The sequence below is a fragment of the Cygnus atratus genome, chromosome 1 (genome assembly GCF_013377495.2).
Source record: "Cygnus atratus isolate AKBS03 ecotype Queensland, Australia chromosome 1, CAtr_DNAZoo_HiC_assembly, whole genome shotgun sequence".
In the NCBI taxonomy this organism is placed as follows: domain Eukaryota; kingdom Metazoa; phylum Chordata; class Aves; order Anseriformes; family Anatidae; genus Cygnus; species Cygnus atratus.
The window spans coordinates 21,683-42,423 of record NC_066362.1 but is presented as its reverse complement, the minus strand read 5'-3'; the positions used below and the strand labels follow the sequence as shown (position 1 = coordinate 42,423).

At 49.6% G+C, this 20,741-nt stretch overlaps 2 long non-coding RNA genes across 3 annotated transcripts; both read left to right on the top strand.

Moving 5' to 3' along the window:
* Positions 1–9,841: 9,841 nt before the first annotated feature.
* LOC126913590 (uncharacterized) lies at positions 9,842–13,672 on the top strand. 2 transcript variants are annotated; one of them, XR_007709176.1, is made up of 4 exons: positions 9,842–11,076; positions 11,356–11,495; positions 11,613–12,694; positions 13,460–13,672. It is a non-coding gene; the product is annotated as an uncharacterized LOC126913590 (long non-coding RNA). The 2 variants fall into 2 exon arrangements; XR_007709177.1 differs by lacking the exon at positions 13,460–13,672 and having other exon boundaries at positions 9,842–10,732; positions 10,935–11,076; positions 11,613–11,991.
* Positions 13,673–14,418: 746 nt separating this feature from the next.
* Positions 14,419–20,048, top strand: LOC126913589 (uncharacterized). Its single transcript, XR_007709175.1, has 4 exons — positions 14,419–14,603; positions 15,222–15,367; positions 18,045–18,180; positions 18,945–20,048. It is a non-coding gene; the product is annotated as an uncharacterized LOC126913589 (long non-coding RNA).
* Positions 20,049–20,741: the final 693 nt, after the last annotated feature.

Genomic DNA, 20,741 nt, shown 5'->3' with positions numbered 1-20,741 from the left:
AAGAGAATGCAGGAAAAGTTCAGCAGAGTGCCTATGCCACAGTTGTGTATGCGATTCCTGTGCAGAAGGAAGAACTTGCAGATCTATAACAAGAAGACTTTAGACATTAGGAGGGGGATTAATCTTGCTTATATTTTAGCTTCCGTGATGTACATATATATACTTAGCAAAGTGTCTAAGCTTTCATCTAAGTCAAGGAAGATTTAGTCAGGATTGTCGCTAGAGCTTGAGAGAGTGACTGATCATTTTTAGCCTAGGTGCCAATATTTTGCCAAGGGGGCTTACACTCTGGGTCCCAGTGGCATGTACCCATCTGCAGTCTTAGAGCTGCTGAGAGGAATCACAACCTGGATATTGGCAAACATTTCTCAGTTGTTGTTGTGGTTTAGCCCGGCTGGCAGCCAAACACCACACAGCCGTTCACTCACCCTCCCCCCTCCCTCTCCGGGATGGGGGAGAGAAACGGGAAAGTGAAGTCTGTGAGTTGAGATAAAGACAGTTTATTAAGACAGGGAAAAGAATAACAATAATAATAATAATAATAATAGTATTAATAGTAATAATGTGTACGAAATAAGTGATGCACAATGCAATTGCTCACCACCCGTTGACCGATGCCCAGCCTATCCCCGAGCAGCCGGCCCCCCACCCCGGCTAGCCACCCCTATATATTGTTCAGCATGACGTCAGATGGTATGGAATACCCCTTTGGCCAGTTTGGGTCAGCTGTCCTGGGTCTGTCCCCTCCCAGCTCCTGCTGCATCCCTAGCCTGCTCGCTAGCAGGACAGAGCGAGAAGCTGAAAAGTCCTTGGCTTGGTGTAAGCATTGCTCTACAACAATTAAAACATCAGCATGTTATCAGCGCTCTTCTCATTCTAATCCAAAACACAGCACCCTGCCAGCTACTAGGAGGAAAATTAACTCTGTCCTACCTGAAACCAGGACAGTTGTCCAGAGGATTATTATGAACATACGCTGTTGGATTCTGCTGTCCCTTTGTACTAAGGAAGACAGACCTTTTTTTTTTTTTTAAAAAAAAAAGCACGTCTATTAAACCTGTCCTGTACCTGTTACAAGTCCTCGCTCTATTGTACCTTTGTCGCTTAGCTATATGTAAAACTGCATTTTTAGTATCATCTGACATACAGAAAAAAAATATCTAATTTTAGTTCTTAGGAAAGTAAAGAATTTTTCTAAGTTTATTTGTAATAGGCACAAAAAAATATCCAATATGTTATCATTACACTCAGTTGCAGACATGCATTGTGTTCTCAGTTTCTCGGTTTTTATGTCCTTCTGTTACTGGATGATTTCACTTATTTTTGGCTCTGCAGCAAGCACGTTTTTTGTGAGACCATGCTGACAGTGTATGTGCCTTTGTCAGAACCTACAGGGAAGAAAACTGAGGGTGCGGGAGAGAGGAAATCTCTGTAAAGGGGACGATAGTTGTTTTCTAACCTATTTGGCTTTCTCTGTATATAAAGGATTAAAAAAAATATACAAAAATCTACCTTGGAACTGTTCCCTTTGTTAGAAGAATAGAATCACAGAATCACAGAATCTCAGAATCACAAAATCACAGAATCAGAGAAGGTTAGGGATTGAAAGGGACCTTGAAAGATCATCTAGTCCAATCCCCCTGCCAGAGCAGGAATACCTAGATCAGGTCACACAGGAATGCATCCAGATGGGTTTTGAATGTCTCCAGAGAAAGAGACTCCACAACCTCTCTGGGCAGCCTGTTCCAGTGTTCTGTCACCCTCACCGAGAAGAAGTTTCTTCTCACGTTTAAGTGGAACTGCCTATGTTCCAGCTTTAACCCATTGCCCCTTGTCTTCTCATTGCGTATCACTGAGAAGAGCTTGGCTCCATCCTCCTGACACTCACCCTTTACATATTTATAAGCATTAATGATGTCACCCCTCAACCTCCTCTTCTCCGAGCTAGAGACCCAGTTCCCTCAGCCTTTCCTCATAAGGGAGATGCTTGACTCTCTTAATCATCCTTGTGGCTCTGCGCTGGACTCTCTCAAGCAGTTCCCTGTACTTCTTGAACTGAGGGGCCCAGAACTGGACACAATATTCTAGATGCAGTCTCAGCAGGGCACAGTAGAGGGGGAGGAGAACCTCTCTCGACCTCCTAATCACAGCCCTTCTGATACACCCCAGGAAGCCATTGGCCTTCTTGGCCACAAGGGCACAGTGCTGGCTCATGGTCATCCTGCTGTCCACCAGGACCCCCAGGTCCCTTTCCCCTATGCTGCTCTCCAACAGGTCAGTCCCTAACTTATACTGATATCTGGGGTTGTTCTTGCCCAGATACAGGACTCTACACTTGCCCTCGTTATATTTCATTAAATTTCTCCCAGCCCACTTTTCCAGCCTGTCTAGGTCTCACTGGATGGCAGCACAGCCTTCTGGTGTGTCAGCCACTCCTCCCAGTTTAGTGTCACCAGCAAACTAGCTGACAGTGAGCTCTATTCCCTCATCCAAGTTGTTGATGAATATATTGAATAGTACTCGTTCCCGTACCGACCCTTGAGGGAGTCCACTAGATACAGGCCTACAACTAGACTCTATCCTATTGACCACAACTCTCTGCTTTCTTTCCTTCAGCCAGTTTACAGTCCACCTCACTACCCGATCGTCCAGACCATGCTTCCTCAGTTTAGCTGCGAGGATGCTGTGGGAGACGGCGTCAAAGCTTTACTGAAATCAAGATAGACCACATCCACTGCTTTATCATCTATCCACCTGGTTATGTCTTCATAAAAGGCTATCAGGTTGGTTAAGCATGACTTCCCCTTGGTGAAGTCATGTTGACTGCCCATAATGACCTTCTTATCCTTGCTATGCCTAGAGACAGTGCCAAGGATAAGTTATTCCATCACCTTTCCAGGGATGGAGGTGAGGCTGACTGGTCTATAGTTACCTGAGTCCTCCTTCTTGCCCTTTTTGAAGACTGGAGTGACATTTGCTTTCCTCCAGTCCTCAGGCACCTCTCCCATTCCCCACGACTTACCAAAGATGATGGAGAGTGGCCTAACAATGACTTCTGCCAGCTCCCTCAGCACCCACAGGTGCATCCTATCAGGACCACAGATTTATGGATGTCCAGATTGCTTAATTGGTCTTTAACCTAGTCCTCATCAACCGAGGCAAACTCCTCCATTATCCTGACTTCCTCTGGGGCCTCAGGGGTATAGGGCTCCTCAGGACAGCCTCCGGCAGTATAGACAGAGACAAAGAAGCACTTGACTTTGCCCAGCAGTTCCCTGTTTAACCATGCAGGTCTCCTGGCTCCCTTTCTTGACTTCCTACGGGTTGGGATGTTCTGATCTTGAGCTTGGAAGAAGCAGTCCTTGAATGCTAACCAACTATCTTGGGCCCCTTTACCTTCAAGTACCCTGTCCCATTGGATTTCCTCTAGCAATTGCTTGAAAAGGTCAAAGTCGGCCCTACTGAAGTCTGGGGTTGTGATTCTGCTTGGTATTCTGTTCCTGCCACATGATATCCTGAACTCCACCATCTCATGGTCACTGCAACCAAGGCTGCCCTAAACCTTCACCACTTCAACCAGACCCTCCTTGTTAGTGAGAATAAGATCCAGCAGCGCTCCTCTCCTAGTTGGCACGTCCACCATTTGCATCAGGAAGTTATCACCAATGCACTGGAGGAACCTCCTGGACTGTGGGTGGCTGGCTGAGTAGGCTTTCTGCAAATATCAGGGTAGTTAATAGCCCCCACGATAACCAGGTCCTGCAATTGCGAGGCTGCTATCAGCTGCCTGTAGAAGGCCTCATCAACTTCCTCATCCTGATCTGGTGGCCTGTAATAGACACCCACAACAGTATCACCCATGCCAGCCTGCCCCTTAATCCTCACCCACAGACTCAACTCGCTCCTCATCCGCCCCTGGACAGTACTCAATACATTGTAGTTGCTCTCTCATGTAAAGATCAACTCCACCAACTTGCCTTGCTGGCCTGTCTTTCCTGAGAAGGACATAACCATCCATGACCACTTTCCAGTCATGTGAGCTGTCCCACCATGTCTCTGTAATTGCCACCAGATCATAATCTTCTGACTGAACATGGATTTCTAACTACTCCTGCTTATTCCCCATGCTCCGTGCATTGGTGTACAGGCATTTCAGGGAGTGAGCTGAGCACACCAATTTTACCCTAGGGGGGTGAGAGGCCTCCCAGTCTTCATCAATACTAGCGCACTGCCCGACTGGTGCAAGCCCAGCTACAACCCCATTATCCCATTAACCCATTATTACCCCTCAAATCTATTTTAAAGCTCTCCAGATGAGCCCTGCTAATTCCTGTCCCAGAACCCTTTTGCCCCTGTGAGATAAACCTTTCCCATGTATTACTGTCAGGCCTGGTGTCTTATAAAACCAGCCGTTATCAAAGAACCCAAAGCCCTGCCTGTAGCACCAGTCTCATAACCAAGCATTTATGGACTGTATCCTTATATTCCATCCCATGTCATCACCTGAAAATGGAAGGAGGGAATAGAAAATAAGTTGCGCCCCGGACTCTTTCACCAAACGCCCCAAGGCCTTGAAGTCTTTCTTCGTTCCCCTCAGACTATGGGATACAGCTTCTTCCCCACCTGTCTGGAAGATCAGCAGCATGTAGTAGTCTGTCGAGTGCACCAGATGAGGGAGTGTCCTGGTTATATCCCTGATCCGGGCTCCAGGCAGACTGCAGAATTCCCTATGATGAGGGTTTACTCTGCATATTGTGCTCTCTGTTCCTCTCAGAAGGGAATTGCCTACTTCAATTACCCTTATTTCTTTCTTTCTTATTGGACACAGTCTTGAGGCGTGTTTTAACTGCCTCCGATAAGAATTAGGAGGATGAGGATAGAATCTACAGCTATGGTTTGCATTCAGCACTTTAGGGTTTTCATGTATCTTCAAGGATGGGAACTCCACAACTTCTCTGAGTTAGGGTGAGGATTTTCAGTTACAGGTTTATGATTAGGGCATATGGTTAGTATGTTAAGGGTTGAAGTTACCACTTGGTATTGGGGCAAGGGTTAGGGTTAAAGCTGGGGTTGGTCTTGGGCTCAGGTTTGGGATTTAGGTAAAAGAGGGAAGGTCAGGCTGAGCAAGCTTAACCCAAGCTGTTCTGTCATAGCTCAGAGATGTCTCTTAGGTTTCCCTCCTCATGGACTTAGTTCTTTGCTTGCCTTGAAGGGAGCAGCAACCTGATACGCCCTTACACCAGTTAAACCCTTACCCCAGCCGGCAGCACAGCCACACTAGCAGGGACTTGCTAAAGACTTGACATGGACCCTCTTGAAGGCCTATGCCTTAGTATGGGCAGACACATTGGCTTCCCCATCTCACCCATGTGCAAGATGAACTTTCAGACTTCCATCTTGCTGGCAGCTGCAGCTGTGGAGAAGGCCTGGCTGATACATCAGGGGCTTAGGGATTTTCTACCATTGTTGAAATTAAGCTGCTGGTGGTAAATTGTAAGGGTATTAGGGACACACTAATTGATGAGGACGTGAGCAGCTGAGAGTGTGTATTCCAGCACACTTAACTGATCAGGGACCTTGGCAGAAGGGAAACTAGAGGAAAAAGGGGAAAGCTGGAAACAAAATATGCTGAGGCAGAGACCTTACAAAACAACATGGAGACAATGACTAGAAACAAACCTAGCCAGTCACAGTAATTGATAGGCTGGCAAGATGCTTCAGACCCCTTTTCCTGGAAGAACAACCTGGACTTTGCAACTATTAAGTTTATAAACAAAGGGTAACCCAGCCACTGGACTGCAAGAGGCATGGGAATCCTCCTGAGTGGCCACATTGGTCCACCAGGCACCTGAGGTGCAATGCTTGACCCCTCAATGCTACCACTGCCCAGTGCTTTTGGTGCTGTGCATGCGCAGCTACTGGGAGCAGGCCCTCCCCCATACCATTGGCTGTGGTACATGCATGGTGCCCAGGAACAGCATGAAGACAGAGCTATCTGTTCTCCCTCTATGGATGTTGTTGACTGCATTTGTCTTTGGTCTGCTTTTGTCTTCTCTGTTTAGCTTTGTTATTATATCAGCATGTGTGTGAAGGAAAAGGTGTAATATTTGCCATGGCTGAATTTGAGGAGACTAGAAAAGGGTAAACCAGCTGAAGAGTAGAATGAAATTGAGCAAACTGGAAGCTGCGTCTATCTGTAGAGAAGAGAAATACTGTTTCTTCGTGTAAGGAAGGATCCTTGTTAATAGTCTTTGCCAGATTAGATCACCAATAGATAATGCAGGGTCTACATGTAACCAAAAGTATGATGCCTACATTTATGTGTGATGACACTATCTGTCTCTGAGGTCTTCCGTTTTAGGAGCTATAAGACACCAAGGTATTGTCTTAGGTAAATGACATTCAAGTGACAGAAGCTATATAATAGAGGAAGGGCAAGCGGGTCCTGGTCCTCTTTGTCAGCAACCTGATTCCTCCCTGCCCCTCTCCACATTCCCCCACAACTATAGATCCCTGCCTGCCTCTCTGCCTGTTCCTGCCTTCATCTCCCTGTTGCACTTTTCTTCAGCACTCCCTCTCTCTGCCCTTCCATCTTTCTGCCTTTCCCTCTCTATGGCTCCCCAGCCCTCTCTTTCCCTCTCTGGCAATGTTTCCCCAAGCTGGACAATGAATAGAGTGACCAAACATGGAGGGTTGTGACATGCAGTGGGGAACTGCGGTGGGGTGGGGTGGGGTGGGGGGTTAGATTGCAGGGGTCAGAAGCGTCTAGAAAGGCATGCAGTGAGATTCCCTGTCCTCCCACCATACCACCTCAGGAAAAAGGTGTAACCTCCTTCTCCCTAGCCTTTCAGCCTGCCCTATCCCACCCTGCACACTCTGGGAGATCTAGGAGTTCAGGGGACCTAACACACTGTGATAGGTCACAGACCCTGGCATTACTTTTCAATGTGGAATGAGAGCAACCTGTAACCCAGAGGTACCTGGGCTGGAACAGCAGTGAAAGGCAGATGTGCACATCCTGGCCACAGGCATGTGCTATGTGCGGGGGGTGGGGTGGGGAGGGGGATGATGTGCATGGATGGGTCTTGGTGAGAGTGCTGTGCATGGTCTGGACTTGGTGACACCATGCACAGCCTGGGCTCAGCGCACACACACAGGGGTCAGGATGTGCCTCCGCATCCTAGCTGGGGAGCCAGAAAACACCTTGCCAGAGCAGAGATTCTCCCTTCCTTCAGGTGCACCACAGCATGGCCTGCAGCAGTGCTGGATGGACAGACAAACAGATTGGCAGACTGACGGCACTCAGGGCTGGGGCACTGACTGGGCACGGGGTCTGCCCCAGCAAGGCACAGGTGGGACAAGCAGAGTGCAGGGCTAGGCCAGCAAACATAGTTGGAGCTCACAGTGGTGCACTGCATGGTAAAACTACAGCCCAGTCCAGTGCTGGCGGGCAGGAGGGACCCTGCCCTGGCCAGACAGCTACATGCCCAATGAGGACCCTCCCTCCTTGCCAGGCCCCCCACCTGACAAGCCTAGCATGCCCCCAGACTTTTTTCTCTACCTCTCTATAGGGCTCCGTGTCCCTATTTCTTCTTCCTCCATCACTGATTTTACTTCATGGGGACAGATGGGATCCACTCGAGAGTGCTGAGGGAGTTGGTGGATGTGACTGCTAGGCCACTTCCCATCATCTATCAATAGTCATGGTCATCCAGAGAGGTCCCAGATGACTGGAGACTTGCTAATGTGATGCCCATCTACAAGAAGGGTCGTAAGGAGGATCCAGGGAACTACGGGCCTGTCAGCCTGACCTCAGTGTCAGAAAAGGTGATGAAACAGGTCATCCTGAATGCAATCGCGCAGCATATGCGGGACAACCAGGGGATCAGGCCCAGTCAGCATGGGTTCATGAAAGGCAAGTCCTGCCTGACCAACCTCATCTCCTTCTATGACCGGGTGACCCGCCTTGTGGATGAGGGAAAGGCTGTTGAGGTAGTCTACCTAGACTTCAGCAAGGCCTTTGACATGGTCTCCCACAGTATTCTCCTGAAGAAGCTGGCATCCCATGGCTTGGACAGGTATACTCTTTGCTGGGTTAAAAACTGGCTGGATAGCCGGGCCCAGAGAGTAGTGGTGAATGGAGTGAAATCCAGCTGGTGACCAGTCACCAGTGGTGTTCCCCAAGGGTCGGTGTTGAGGTCCCATCCTCTTTAATACCTTTATTGATCATTTGGATGAGGGAATTGAGTGCACCCTCAGTAAGTTTGGAGACGACACCAAGCTGGGGGGGAGTGTTGATCTGCCGGAGGGTCGGAAGGCTCTGCAAAGGGACCTGGACAGGATGGGTCGATGGGCAGAGGCCAATGGGATGAGGTTCAACATGGCTCAGTGCTGGGTCCAGCACTTTGGCCACAACAACCCCATGAAACTCTACAGGCCTGGGGCAGAGTGCATTGTAAGCTGTGCAAAGGAAAAGGATCTGGGGGTGCTGATTGATACTTGCCTGAACATGAGCTGGCAGTGTGCCCAGGTGGCCAAGAAGGCCAATGCCATCCTGGCTTATACCAGGAATAGTGTAACCAGCAGGACCAGGGAGGCTATTGCCCCCTTGTATTCTGCTCTGGTGAGGCTGTACCTTGAGTACTGTGTTCAGTTTTGGGCCCCTCAGTACAAGGACATCGAGGCCCTGGAACATGGCTAGAGAAGGGCTACGAAGCTGGTGAAGGGTCTGGAACGCAGGTCCTATGAGGAGCAGCTGAGAGAACAGGGGTTGTTTAGTCTGGAGCAGAGGTGGCTCAGGGGAGACCTTATTTCTCTCTATAACTACCTGAAAGGCAGGTGTGGGGAGCTGGGGGTCGGCCTCTTCTCAAAAAGTAAAGTAGCGATAGGACTAGAGGGAATGGCCTCAAGTTGCGCCAGGGGAGGTTCAGGTTGGAAATTAGGAGACATTTCTTCTCAGAAAGAGTAGTCAGGTATTGGAAAGGGTTGTCCAGGGAGGTGGTGGAGTCACCATCCCTGGGGGTGTTTAAGGAAAGATTAGACTTGGTGCTTGGGGACATGGTTTAGTGGGTGACGTTGGTAGTAGGGCGATGGTTGGATCAGATGATCTTGGAGGTCTTTTCCAACCCTGATGATTCTATGATGATTCTGATGATTCTATGATTCTGATGATTCTATGATTCTCCCTCCCTTCCCCAAGTGCATCCCTCTCTTCCCCCGCTCCCTGCCCACAATCCCTCTGTCCTAGTGCCCGTCCTTCTTTTTCTTTCTATACATCCTGCTGCTTGTCCTGATCTTTCTCCCCTGTCCTTCTACCTGCCTGTCTTTCCCTGTTTGTCCCTATTTTCCTCCTCCCTGCTCCGTCTGTCCCAGCACAGTCTTTTCTTTCTCCGTCACCATCCTGCTCTGTGTCCCTCTTTCTCTCTGTGCCCTTCTCTAGGCAAATTTCTCCTCTGGTCTGTTCCCTGTCCTTCCCACTCTCTCTGCTCTATCCCTCTGTCCTGCTCTCCGCAAATAACTTCTTATTCTCCATTTATTTTTTCTCTTCTCTCATCATTCTCTAATTTTAGTCCCTCTCTATCATCCACTCCCCGCCACTCCCTTTATCTGTCACTCTTTCTGCTTTCTTGCATGTTTTTTATTTATTTATTTTTGTATTCTTGCATTCCTCCCCCCGCTCTCTAGCCAATTGCCTACTCAAATCATAGAATAGCCTGGGTTGGAAGGGACCTCAAGAATCATCTAGTCCCAACCCCCCTGCCATAGGCAGGGATGCCAGCCACTAGATCAGGTTGCTCAGGGCCTCATCTAACCTGGTCTGGAACACCTCCAGGGATCCCTCCCTATCCCCTTACCTGTAGTGGTCTTTTTGTCCTTCTGTATCTCTCTTTTTCTGCTCTCTGTCCCTTGCTATTTTTTCTTTCTCCATCTCTGTCCTACTTCCCGTCCCTTTCTTTTCCTCTCTGTGACTGTCCCTCTCCTTCTCCAAAAATGTCCATATCCTTCTCCTTGTTCTTTTTCCTCTTTCTGCATCCCCGTCCTGTTTCCTGTCTTTCATTTTCTCCATATATTCCTCTGACACTAAACCTTCTTTCGCTGGTCTTTTTCTGGCTGTTTTCCCGTGATGTTCCGCATGGCTCCCACTGCTTCCCTTAACAAGCAGGCGGTATGAGACACCATGCCTGCCGTTCTCCTTCTGCGCATGCGCGGACCAGGCTGACTCGCGCCGCGTCGTCGTCTGGTGCCACCTGCTGGCCGAACAGCGATACTGCAGACAGAAAGGCGCCGCAGCGGCCCTTCTCTCTCTGCTCCCACCTGCTGACAAAAAAGGGGTACTGCAGGTGGAGAGACGCCGCGCATGCGCTGTAGACGTGACCAGGCGTCCTGCCCCTCAACACGCCTGGAGTCGTGGTCTTTGCACTCCGGACTTCCAGACGGCCATGCTGGCTTCTGGGGCATGCCGGGAAACGTAGTTTCGCATTGCCGCTCGGCTTCCAGGCCAAAAGCGGCCCCTTGTTCAGGGTAGTTATTTCCTCCCCGAGACGGCGTGTGGTGCGTTTTTCTGCCGTTTCCATGTGTGGCTTTCCGCATGGCTCCCGCTGCTTCCATCACCAAGAAAACGGTTTGGGAAGCCCTACCTGCCGTTCTCAGCACCAGCGCGGTCGGCGGCTTCCGGGGAAACGGACCTTTGTGCGGGGCAGAGGCTGCGTCGTGCCAGCCCTGCGCTCCACGGGTGAAGCTGGGAGAAAAGGGGCGCGGAAGGGAGGGGCGGGAGCGAGGAGGGGAACGGGGGGAGGTGCGTTCGGGAGTCCCCGCGGAGTCAGGAGGGCTGCTCCATCCCGCGGCATGCTGGGAGCTGTAGTCCTGTGTGCCAGGCAGCCGCGTTGATTGCTGCACAGCTACTGTGTTGTCACTGTCGCTTTGGCTCGCCTAAGGTGTGCCACGCCCCAGCATATTCTCTTGGTGGGTGACAGCTGAGCCTCCGGATCCTTACAAAGGAGGAAGCCTGGGGAGACAGTGAGCGAGAAGCATGAGAACCACAAAATCCTCCCTGCGGTGTCTGGAGCAGAAGCTGCAGTGAGTGTTCTGCTGCCCTCCCCATTTCTTATCCCACCTCCCTGTACCCCCCCGTCTCCATCTCTTTCTCATGTTCTCCTTCACCGCCCTGACTCTCTTATCTCTCATTGTGACTCCATCCATCTATATGACTCTCCATCGGGTGCTCTGACCCCTCCTCTCTTTCCCTGGGGCAATCCCTGCCACCCTTTCATTAGATCACAGTGTGCAGTCACTGGGGAACACAACACAACATTTAACATGATATTTTATTGTGGCAAATGTTTTCATTGCTTCTAGTTTCCACAGAGTTCAGAAAAAGCAAAGAGACAGGATGGAATTCTGAGAAAGACATCAGCTAAACTGCATTGAGGGAGAGGAAGGAGTACGGTCCAATTGATTCCCATCCCTTTACTTAGCTTGGAGTAAGCACCTGTGAGGTACGGGCTGGCCACCCCATGAGATCTGCATTGCCTCCTGGGCCAGCGGCAGATGTAAATCTCGACCATAGCATTTCAGTAACTTCAGCGACCGTTGTTGGCCAATTTTGTTCACAGGTGGAAGAAGCCTTCTCGGCTCATACAAATCCAGAACAGCATCACTTCCTGGAAAACAGAGATCGGGTGTACGTACAACGCTGCCAAAGGAATTCTCATGCTGCCATGACAAGGAAAAGAACCACACGGCCGTTCACTCTAGCCACCTGCCAGGTTAAACCAGCACAAGAATGCAGATGGGAAAGAGTAGAATGCGCACCTCCTTGTTTGGCTTTCAAAAGGAAACAGACTAACAAATTATTCTAGCGAACGGTGTAATTGTGCAAGTTCTCCTGACTTAGGGAACTTGTCAGGATTACTGGTCTTCTCTTTCTAATGTTATTTTTCGTTATACTCACTGCAAACCCTTGCTGAATTTGAAAAAGTTACAGAGAGGTCACCTGTGATGTCTTTGTGTATCTCTGGAAAGGGGGATGCATTGCATGGAGGTGCGACTCTTTCTGTAATCTCTTGTCAAAAACTTTCTGGTTAGCGTGTTCTTCAGCCTGTTGGTTACGAATGTCCTGCAGGGGTGTCTGCCATTCCCACGATAGGGATAGCTGCAGAGCGGGTACTGAGAGGGAAGGAGCTTCAAGTGACAGCTGATGTCACCGTTAAGAGTACTGTGGGAGCAGCCGGGGACAGGACATGGAAGGAGAACTCGATGAGAAGGAGCTGCTCTGGAAGGTGGAGGTGGGCAGTGACCCGAGAGCAGCAAAATACACAGGGAAAGATGCAGGGGGGAGGGAGATGTTAGGAGAGGTGGAGCAACTGACAGGAGCAACTTTTCCCTTTCCTATGGAGGGAGATGATGGTCTGAAATCTGACGTAAAGAAATGCTTGCTGTTTGCCCTTCAGGCTGTAAAGTCACTCATCTTCCTGATAACAGCTGCATGCACATGGCGTTGCAGGCTGTGAATGCCTGGGCAGGGATCTCTCTGTGTGGGGTGGCGAGTCCCTGGGAAAGCCATCATCTGCTGAAAGAAAGCCTGGGAGTACTTCTCAGAGGGAAGAAGCCTTCAACGTATGGGGACCCCTAACTTGTGCACTGAGCATGCAAGACAAACATCTGTGGCATGAAGACTGAGGACAGCTTCTCAGAGGTAAGTAGCTTTCCCTTTGTTCCCCTGTCCTCTCAGGAGCCCTCCTTACGCTCTTTGTGCATGCTTGAGGCCTCCAACACTCATTTTTTCCTCTACTTAGCATTCCTAGTCCCTGCCTTATCCCCCCCACCACACACACTTCCCAAGGACCTGTTCAGCAGTAAAAGATGGGGCAAAGATGGGGGGCTGGGGTGGATGCTGGACTCCTTACTTTACTTTGCTTTTGCTGTACCTGTTAAGCTGTCTTGACCTCAACCCGTGATGTTTCTTGCTTTCGCCTTTCTGATTGTCTTCCCCCACCTGGCTTGGAAGGGGAAGCGAGCAAGAGTCTGCCTGGCGCTCAGGGACGTCTGGGGCAGCTAGCCCACAACCTTTTGATAAATGCCCATGTTTTCTGTTATTCTTAATTTTGAAAATGTTTTAATGAAACCATGCTTAGGAATATGCTTTAAAGTCACGGAGGTATTTGTGCTTTGAGAAAAAGTTGCACCAAGTTCTTAAACACCTTCAGAAAGGACTGTGACTTTCCTAGTCAGCTCGGGTGGCAGTCACCGGCAAAACACGAGCACACGGGCAGCTTGGACCTTGGATGTAAAATGAAAGATGTTTCTTAAGTATAACACACACTCCCTTCTAAAGTTTACCTGTTGTCCTGGTTTCAGCTAGGATAGAGTTAATTTTCCTCCTAGTAGCTGGTATGGTGCTGTGTTTTGGATTTAGGATGAGAATAATGTTGATAACACACTGATGTTTCAATTGTTGCAGAGCAGTGCTTACCCTAAGCCAAGGACTTTTCAGCTTCTCACTCTGTCCTGCCAGCAGGCAGGCTGGGTGTGCAGCAGGAGCTGGGAGGGGACAGACCCAGGACAGCTGACCCAAACTGGCCAAAGGGGTATTCCATACCATCTGATGTCATGCTGCACAATTCATGTGGGGGGACTGGCTGCTTGGGTATAGGCTGGGCGTTGGTCAGCAGGTGGTGAGCAATTGCAATGGGCATCACTTGGTTTGTACACGTTATTATTAGTAGTACTATTATCATTATTACTATTATTTTCCTTTATTTTCTGTCCTAATAAACTGTCTTTATCTCAACCCACAGGCTTTCATTTCTTTCTAATTCTCTCCCCCATTCCAGAGAGGGAGGGGGGAGGGGGAGCGAATAGTTTTGTGGTGCTTGGCTGCCGGCCGGATTAAACCACAACACCTGTCTAGCGTCAATTTGCCTCTAATGGGTTTTCCCAAAAGGACTGGGATTAAAGAGTGGGCGTGTGCCTCAGCACTGCATAATTTTGTTCTGCAGCAGAAATTTCTTGTTCTGTGGTTAAGTTTTCCAGTAGCTTGTATTTTGCAGAAAGCACTTAGAAATTCATTTAGGTTGCTTCCAAACAAGTAAAGAGAAAGTCCTTTTACCTTTATAGTAGGACCGATTTTCCCTTAGACTAGAGAAGATAGTAAGACAGCACCAGATAGTAAGCTACAAGCTTTGTTAAGAGAGGACCAAACGTACTGGACCTTCTTAAAACCAAACAAACAACAAAGGGGCAACCTCTGCCCTAAATTGTGAAGACGCATAAAGCTTTAAGTGTGTTTTTTTTGTTTGTTTGTTTTTTTTTTTTTAGCTTCAGCATCAGCTCTTCTCCGCGAAGCCGTGCCTGCTGCTCAGCTTCCGCGCATGCGCGGAGCTGGCCGGCTCAACAGCAGCGAGAGGCGGGCGGCACTGCAGGGCCGGCGCTGCACATGCGCAGTAGTGTTCCTGCCCGCGGCAAGATAGCGGCGACCTTCTCCGGAGCTGGAGCTTCGCCGGGCTCGGGGCTCGGGCTCGGGCTCGGCTCGGCTCAGCTCAGGACAGGACAGGACAGGACAGGACAGGACAGGACGGGATGCCGAGGCGGGGTGCCGCGACGAGGTTGATGGTCGGGGCCGTCTCGGGATGGCGCGCAGGGCAAGGCGGCGGCCGGGAGCACCGCGTGGTCGGCGGTTTCTGGGGAAAGGGCCCTTGTGTGGGCGGGGGCCGCGCCGGGCCGGACCGGACCGGACCGGACCGGACCAGACTAGACATGCTAGGAGGTCTGGCGGCCAGGGGGAAAGAGCGGCCTGAGGCGGCGGCGGGGATGGGGAGGAACGAGCTGCGAGAGGTGGTGGGGTGGTGTGTGTGGCAGAGTCCCCGCGGGGTTGGGTGGGCTGCTCCGTCTCGAGGCATGCTGGGAGCTGTAGTCCTGTGCTGCTGGGCGGCCATGCTATTTCCAGGGCGCGTGGCGGCGGGGCGGTCTTTCCCTCAGCTGGGGCCAGGTCGTGCGCGTCGGGAGGCACGGGCTCCTGCAGGCTGCGTGTGTGGTTGCCAGCGGTAAGACGACCGAGAGCCTTTGGGGGTGCCTCCTGGGAGCATCTGTCTGGGAGGGGTGGGGGGTGCAGTGGCTGGGAACAGGTCCTTGCTGCATTTGATTGTTGTACTGTGTCTCGGAGGTTTTCCTCTCCCTATTTCTGAAAACCAGTTCTCTCCTTTCTCTGCGGTTCACCATGGCAGAAGCATCTCCCTGCCGCTAGGACTCCTGTGAGGTTTGTTGATGAGCGAAGCTGACACACTGAGTAAAATGAGAAAAGCTGCAGCTGATGTGCTGCAGTTACAGGTTTCCCAGGAGAAAGAGTAGCCTGTCTGTCCTGACTGTATAGGTAAGTCACAGCAACCTTGAGGTGAACTCCAAGTGTGCTCTTAATCTTTCCATGCCCCAGGCTCAAAGGCTTAATCGAATTTGCAGGACTGCGAACTGCTCGGAGCTGGGAAGTGCAAAGGAAAGCTGCATAGTGCCTGCGAAGTTGTAGTAACGTCTTAGAACTAGAATTAGTTGGCCTGTCAAACTCTTTGTTGCTCAGTCTTTGGTATGATAGGCTAAGCTTTGTCCCACTTCAGCTTTAAGAATTATCATAGAAATAAGCAAATGCTTGTAGGGCTTTCCAGTATGGTAGTTGTAGTTGGTCAAGAAAAGCTTGTGAGGAAATTTCTTTTTATCTATCTATTTATTATGTCCAAAGAGTTTAGCTTGAACTGTGTGCCATAAAAGAGGTCTAAGGCACATATTGAACAGCAAGAGAAAGCAAATTTGCTGGATAAGCGCTGGCTGTGGCAAAGTTGATTGGGAATTGAGTGGTTGGGGGTCTTTCCAACAGAACTTGGTACGCAGACAGAAATGGGACCTTTGAGGCCCTCGTCTGTCTTCCATTGAAGCTGTGGCATTTGACCCATAACTGTATGGAGTTGCTGTATCCTAGAGGGATAATAGAGACGTCCCTGGTTCAACTTTTACCACAGTCATTGCAGTGTTTGTTGCTATACTGCTTGGCTCTTCTGTAAAGATGTATATCTGGGGATGCATTACATTAAAGGTGCTGATGTTCTCCATCATGGGTAAAGCAGAAGACTTTGTGGCTAGAGAAGAATGGCATGGACATGTTACTTCTCTCTCTGTTGCACGTGAATTTCAACAGCTCGTTTAGCTGTCGTGTTGATGGAACTCCTGGAAGAAATTTTGGGAAAGTTTATACTTCTCCTTAAAAATTATACCTCTCTTTAAATTTGTTTTTTAAAGTATTCTTTCTGCAGACTCCTGTCTGTGGTTTAGGTACTTGATTTGCATGAAACAGACCCAGACTTTTCTATTCAGTAGTGTCCAGATTGAAATTCCCTGTAGTCGTAGAACAAGAATTATAAATGATGCTTTGCAGATTAAAATCTCTTGGTTTCTACGAGGGTTAACTTGCCAAAATGAATAGGAAGTAGCCTAAATTTCAGTAAAGATGCTGAATAAAAGATCTTCTCGATAGGAAAAGAGCTTTGCAAAACATAAACTGTGTTTCCAAGGCCTCCCTATGTATTAGTTCACTAATTGTAGGCTTTGAGTGGTTCCCTTGGGTACAGTATTGTAGAAATGTTATGCTGCAGACAGTACCTTAGCTTACTTTCCTTAACATCCTGGGTTACTTGTACTTGCAGAAAATTTACTTCAGCGTCAAATAAACAAACAGGGAAACATCCCCAACTCATGCCAGTAGGACAATCCCCTTATGGCTGGTAAAATCCAAAAGTTGTATGATGCTTTGAAGAACTTACCTATTGAGGAGAAGGGTTATATCCTGTTAGGCAACAGATTTTTGAGATTGGTTCCCACGCATGCCCACCCCCCCACCCCCCCCCCATGCATTTAGAAGGAGGCAGTCTTTAAGCCAATGCAATCTAAATGCATCTAAACTGTAGATTGTTATTTCCATATAATACAAATTAATGTATTTTTTTAAATTGAGGCTCGTGTGTGTTTGGCTTGTACCGATAGCTGGTGTAGTGATCGGCACAAGTATTTTTTGGTCACATGACCAATATTGGATTTGTCCCTTGGTAAAGGACCACATCCCGTTATGTTCAGCTTTTCTTTCTTACCATGTCTTATTTGTTTTTTTCTGAAAGAAAGGGTGGATTTTTCATTGATATCTTTGTGAGAATATCAAATCTGCCTGCAGTAAATATTTATAAGCAAGTAGACTACAGTGTGTACTGGACAGTATTAGAGTACTATTCTGCTAGCAGCGGAGAGCCAGATGAAGATATCCACAGTAAGGGCTTGTTCTGCCTCAAGTTGAATGGAAAGATTCTGATGTTAAGCATCCCAGGGAATGTTTCTAGGACGGTTTTTATACAATAAAAGTTCATATGGTTGTCAATGAATGGGATTCTGTTTGCTCTTTTAGATTGCTATTCCTTCTGAAGATCACATCAGTTACAAAATGTTACCATGAGGTTTATACATTTTGTAGCATCTGTAGCAAAATAAACTGGCAGATGATTAAATTAGCAGGTACAAATACATATTATTCTATAGATAAGAGTAAATAACATGCAGTTACTTCTCTGTTTGATCTTTCAAAGCATGTTCTTGCTGAGTGCCTGAGCTTTTTGCTCACATTATTGAGGAAAGGAATGGCTGTGCCTCTTGCCTCTTCCCCCCTTACCCCTCTTTTTTTTTTTTCTCTTCTTCCTCGATAACAGGGACTTAAAATGTCTTTCTCAGATGTCCAAATGAAAATTTAAAAAAATGGTAATGGTCAACACTGACAGAATTGGGTGACATTTTCAAGGTAAAGGGTAAAGAACGTGGAAATTTCTAGTATGTTAATGTTACTCTGTTAACAAAACTGATGTACTAGCTGCTTAATATTTCTATTTTTTGTTGCCCTTTAAGTATTCCCCACAAAGGCTTTTGTGGACGCGTTGTGTATCTTTTCTGTTCTTCCACTATTCATTTCTTATGAAAGATTACGAAATACAAGGGCTGTGGACAACCATCTACCATTGTTGCAGATGCACCCGTGTGTTCTCTTGGTTGGGTGACAGCTGAGCCTCCAGATTCTTACAGAGGAGGAAGCCAGGGGAGAGAGCGAGCGAGAAGCATCTGAACCGTGAAATCCTCCTGGCGGCGCCCAGAGTGGGAGTTGTGGTAAGCACCAGGTCCCTGGGGCTGTGTCCCCCCCTGCTCTGCATCCCAGGCTGCCTTTGCTCGCCTTTCTATCTGCAACCCTTCCCTGTCCCCTGTCTCCTCTTAGCCCGTCTGTCTGTTTGGCCTGCTTTTCATTCCTCTTCTGTGTCCTGCTTGTTTGCTCTCTGTATGGCCCGCTTCCCATCTGCATGTTTTACTGTGTCCTGCTCCCTGTCCTTTTTCCTCTGTGTTGCTGCCTTTCCCAGGTTCTTTCTTCTCTCTATCCTGCTCCCCTCCCCCACTTCCCCTTCCTCTCTCTGCTCATCCTAGGCTTTTCCTTCTCTGTCCTTGTCGTTCTTTTCCCCACTCTGTCCTTCGTTCCATCTTTCTCAGTTACACGCCACCTCTCCCCTGCTAGTGTGTCACTACCCTCATCTGCCCTGCTCTTTGCTCTTGTGGTCCTTCCGCTCCTTGTCCTACCCATCTGCATGTCTCTGTCCCATGGCCTCTGCCATTGTGCCATCAAGCCCTCTGTCCAGCTTGCTCACCTTTTTCTTTCTGTGCCTCTGTCCTTCTCCCCTTCCCTTGACGCTCTTTTGCCGTCTCAACCCTGCTGCACACTGCTCTCTCCTTTCTCATCTCTGTCCCGTTCTGAGACCCCTCAGTCTCAGTGCTCCGGTGTTCTCCCCCTGCCCGCTCCTTCTAAGAACTTCAGTTCTCCATCTCTCAGTCCTGTTGCCCCAGCAGTATTTGATTTTTCTCAATCTTTCTTTCCTACTCCTTAGGCTCTTCACTGAGAGGGTTGTTGCGCACTGGAACAGGATCCCCAGGGACATAGTCACAGCACGAAGCCTGTCAGAGTTCAAGAAGCGCTTGGACTGTGCACTTAGTCATATGGTCTGAATTTTTGGATAGACCTGCGTGGAGTCAGGATTTGGACTCAATGATCCGTATGGGTCCTTTCCAACTCGGGATATTCTATGATTGTATGATTCTGTTTATCTCTCAATTTCTTTCTGTCAGTTTTTTCCCACTTTGTCTACCTCTGCTTTTCTGTGTTGTTACATCCTGTTCCGCTCTACTGTTTCGATTGTGCTTCCTTGCTCTCCACCTCTCTATTTCAGTCCATCTGTTGTGCTCCCTGTCCCCTTTCCCAGTCAAACCCCATGTCCCTGTGCTGGCCTTTCTCTGCACCCCACAACCCCCGCGATTCTCTCTCTCTCTCCCTCTTTCTCATGCCTCCCTGCCCTCTATTCCTCTGTCCCAGTTCCTGTCCCTTTCCTCGTCTTTGTCTGCCTCAAAGCATATCCCAGTTATTCCTTAGCTTACTTTTCTCTGTCACTGTGTCCAGCTTCCCCTGCCCCTGGTGTTTCCTGATACACCCCTCCCTGTCCCTGTGTTTATTCTCGCTTCTGGTCCCTCTCTGTTCTGCTTCCTGTCCTTGTCTTTTCTGTCTCTCTCCCTGTGCTGTTCCCTATTTCCTCCTTTCTCACTAGACCCCCCATGTTCAGCCTCTGACTTCCTTTCTCCATTGCTCGGTCCTTCTGGCCAGTGCAGTTGTGCCTCTGTTCTGCTCCCTGTCCAATCCTCTTGATCATCCATGTCCTGCTCCCTGTGTGGTTCTATCGCTCTGCCCTGCTGTCTGTCCATTTTCTTGCTGCCTGTGTCCTTTTTCTTTGCCTTTCCTCCTTTTGTGCTTCAGAGCCTATGGCTGCAGGAGGCAACTATTCCCTGCGGGATGGGTGGACAGAGGGAGTGAAGCTGCTCAATGCTGGAGCCCTGTGCCCCCCCACCCCCAGGGGAAGGGGAGAACGTATGGGCAGAGAACCCTACCACAGCCTCCCTCTGGGGAGTCCTGCGCATGAGTTAATAAAGAGTTTGTTTTCTGGCTTGCGCTGCTGTCTGTGTTTGTGGCCGTGGGTAAGTGGCCATCCCTGTGTTGGTGGGTGCAGGTTCCGTAGTGGGGTGGGTGGGAGAAGGGTGCAGAGGCTGGTACCCAGTTCCTGGGGCAGGGACCCAGGTGAGGCTGTGGGGGCTGATAGATGTGGACTGCTCCTTGGTGTGTGGGGGGCCACTTTGCTGGGGGGCTGCAGGCTGTTGGGCCAGGGGAGTGGGGGTGGAAAGCGAAGGCAGCAGTGGGGTAGCCCTGTGCTGTCTTTGCTCCCTGGGGTAGGTGTGCTGGGGCTGGTCTACATGGATAAAGTGGTTGGCAAGCATGGCCAGGGCTGCTTCTGCCTGCAGGGGAGAGGCAAGGGTGTCGGGGAGGCTGGGACAGAGAAAGCATCTGGGGGTGGGGGTGGGGAGCCGCGGGGCGGGGGAGCAGGGCTGGCCGCGGGGGTGGGGGCGGGTCACAAAGCACGGGGCTGGCTCCGGGGCATCCGCAGGGTCAGGTGGCTGTGAGCACCGTGCCCCGCAGCATGCCGGGAGTTGTGGTCTTTGGGCTACTAGCTTCCGCTCAGCCACGTTGGTTTCCAGGGCAAGCCGGGAAATGTAGTTTCACGTTGCCACTCAGCTTTCAAGCCCACAATAGCACGTGCGCAGTTCGGAAGGGCAGTTCCTCCCGCGTTAGTGGAGCGGGGTGA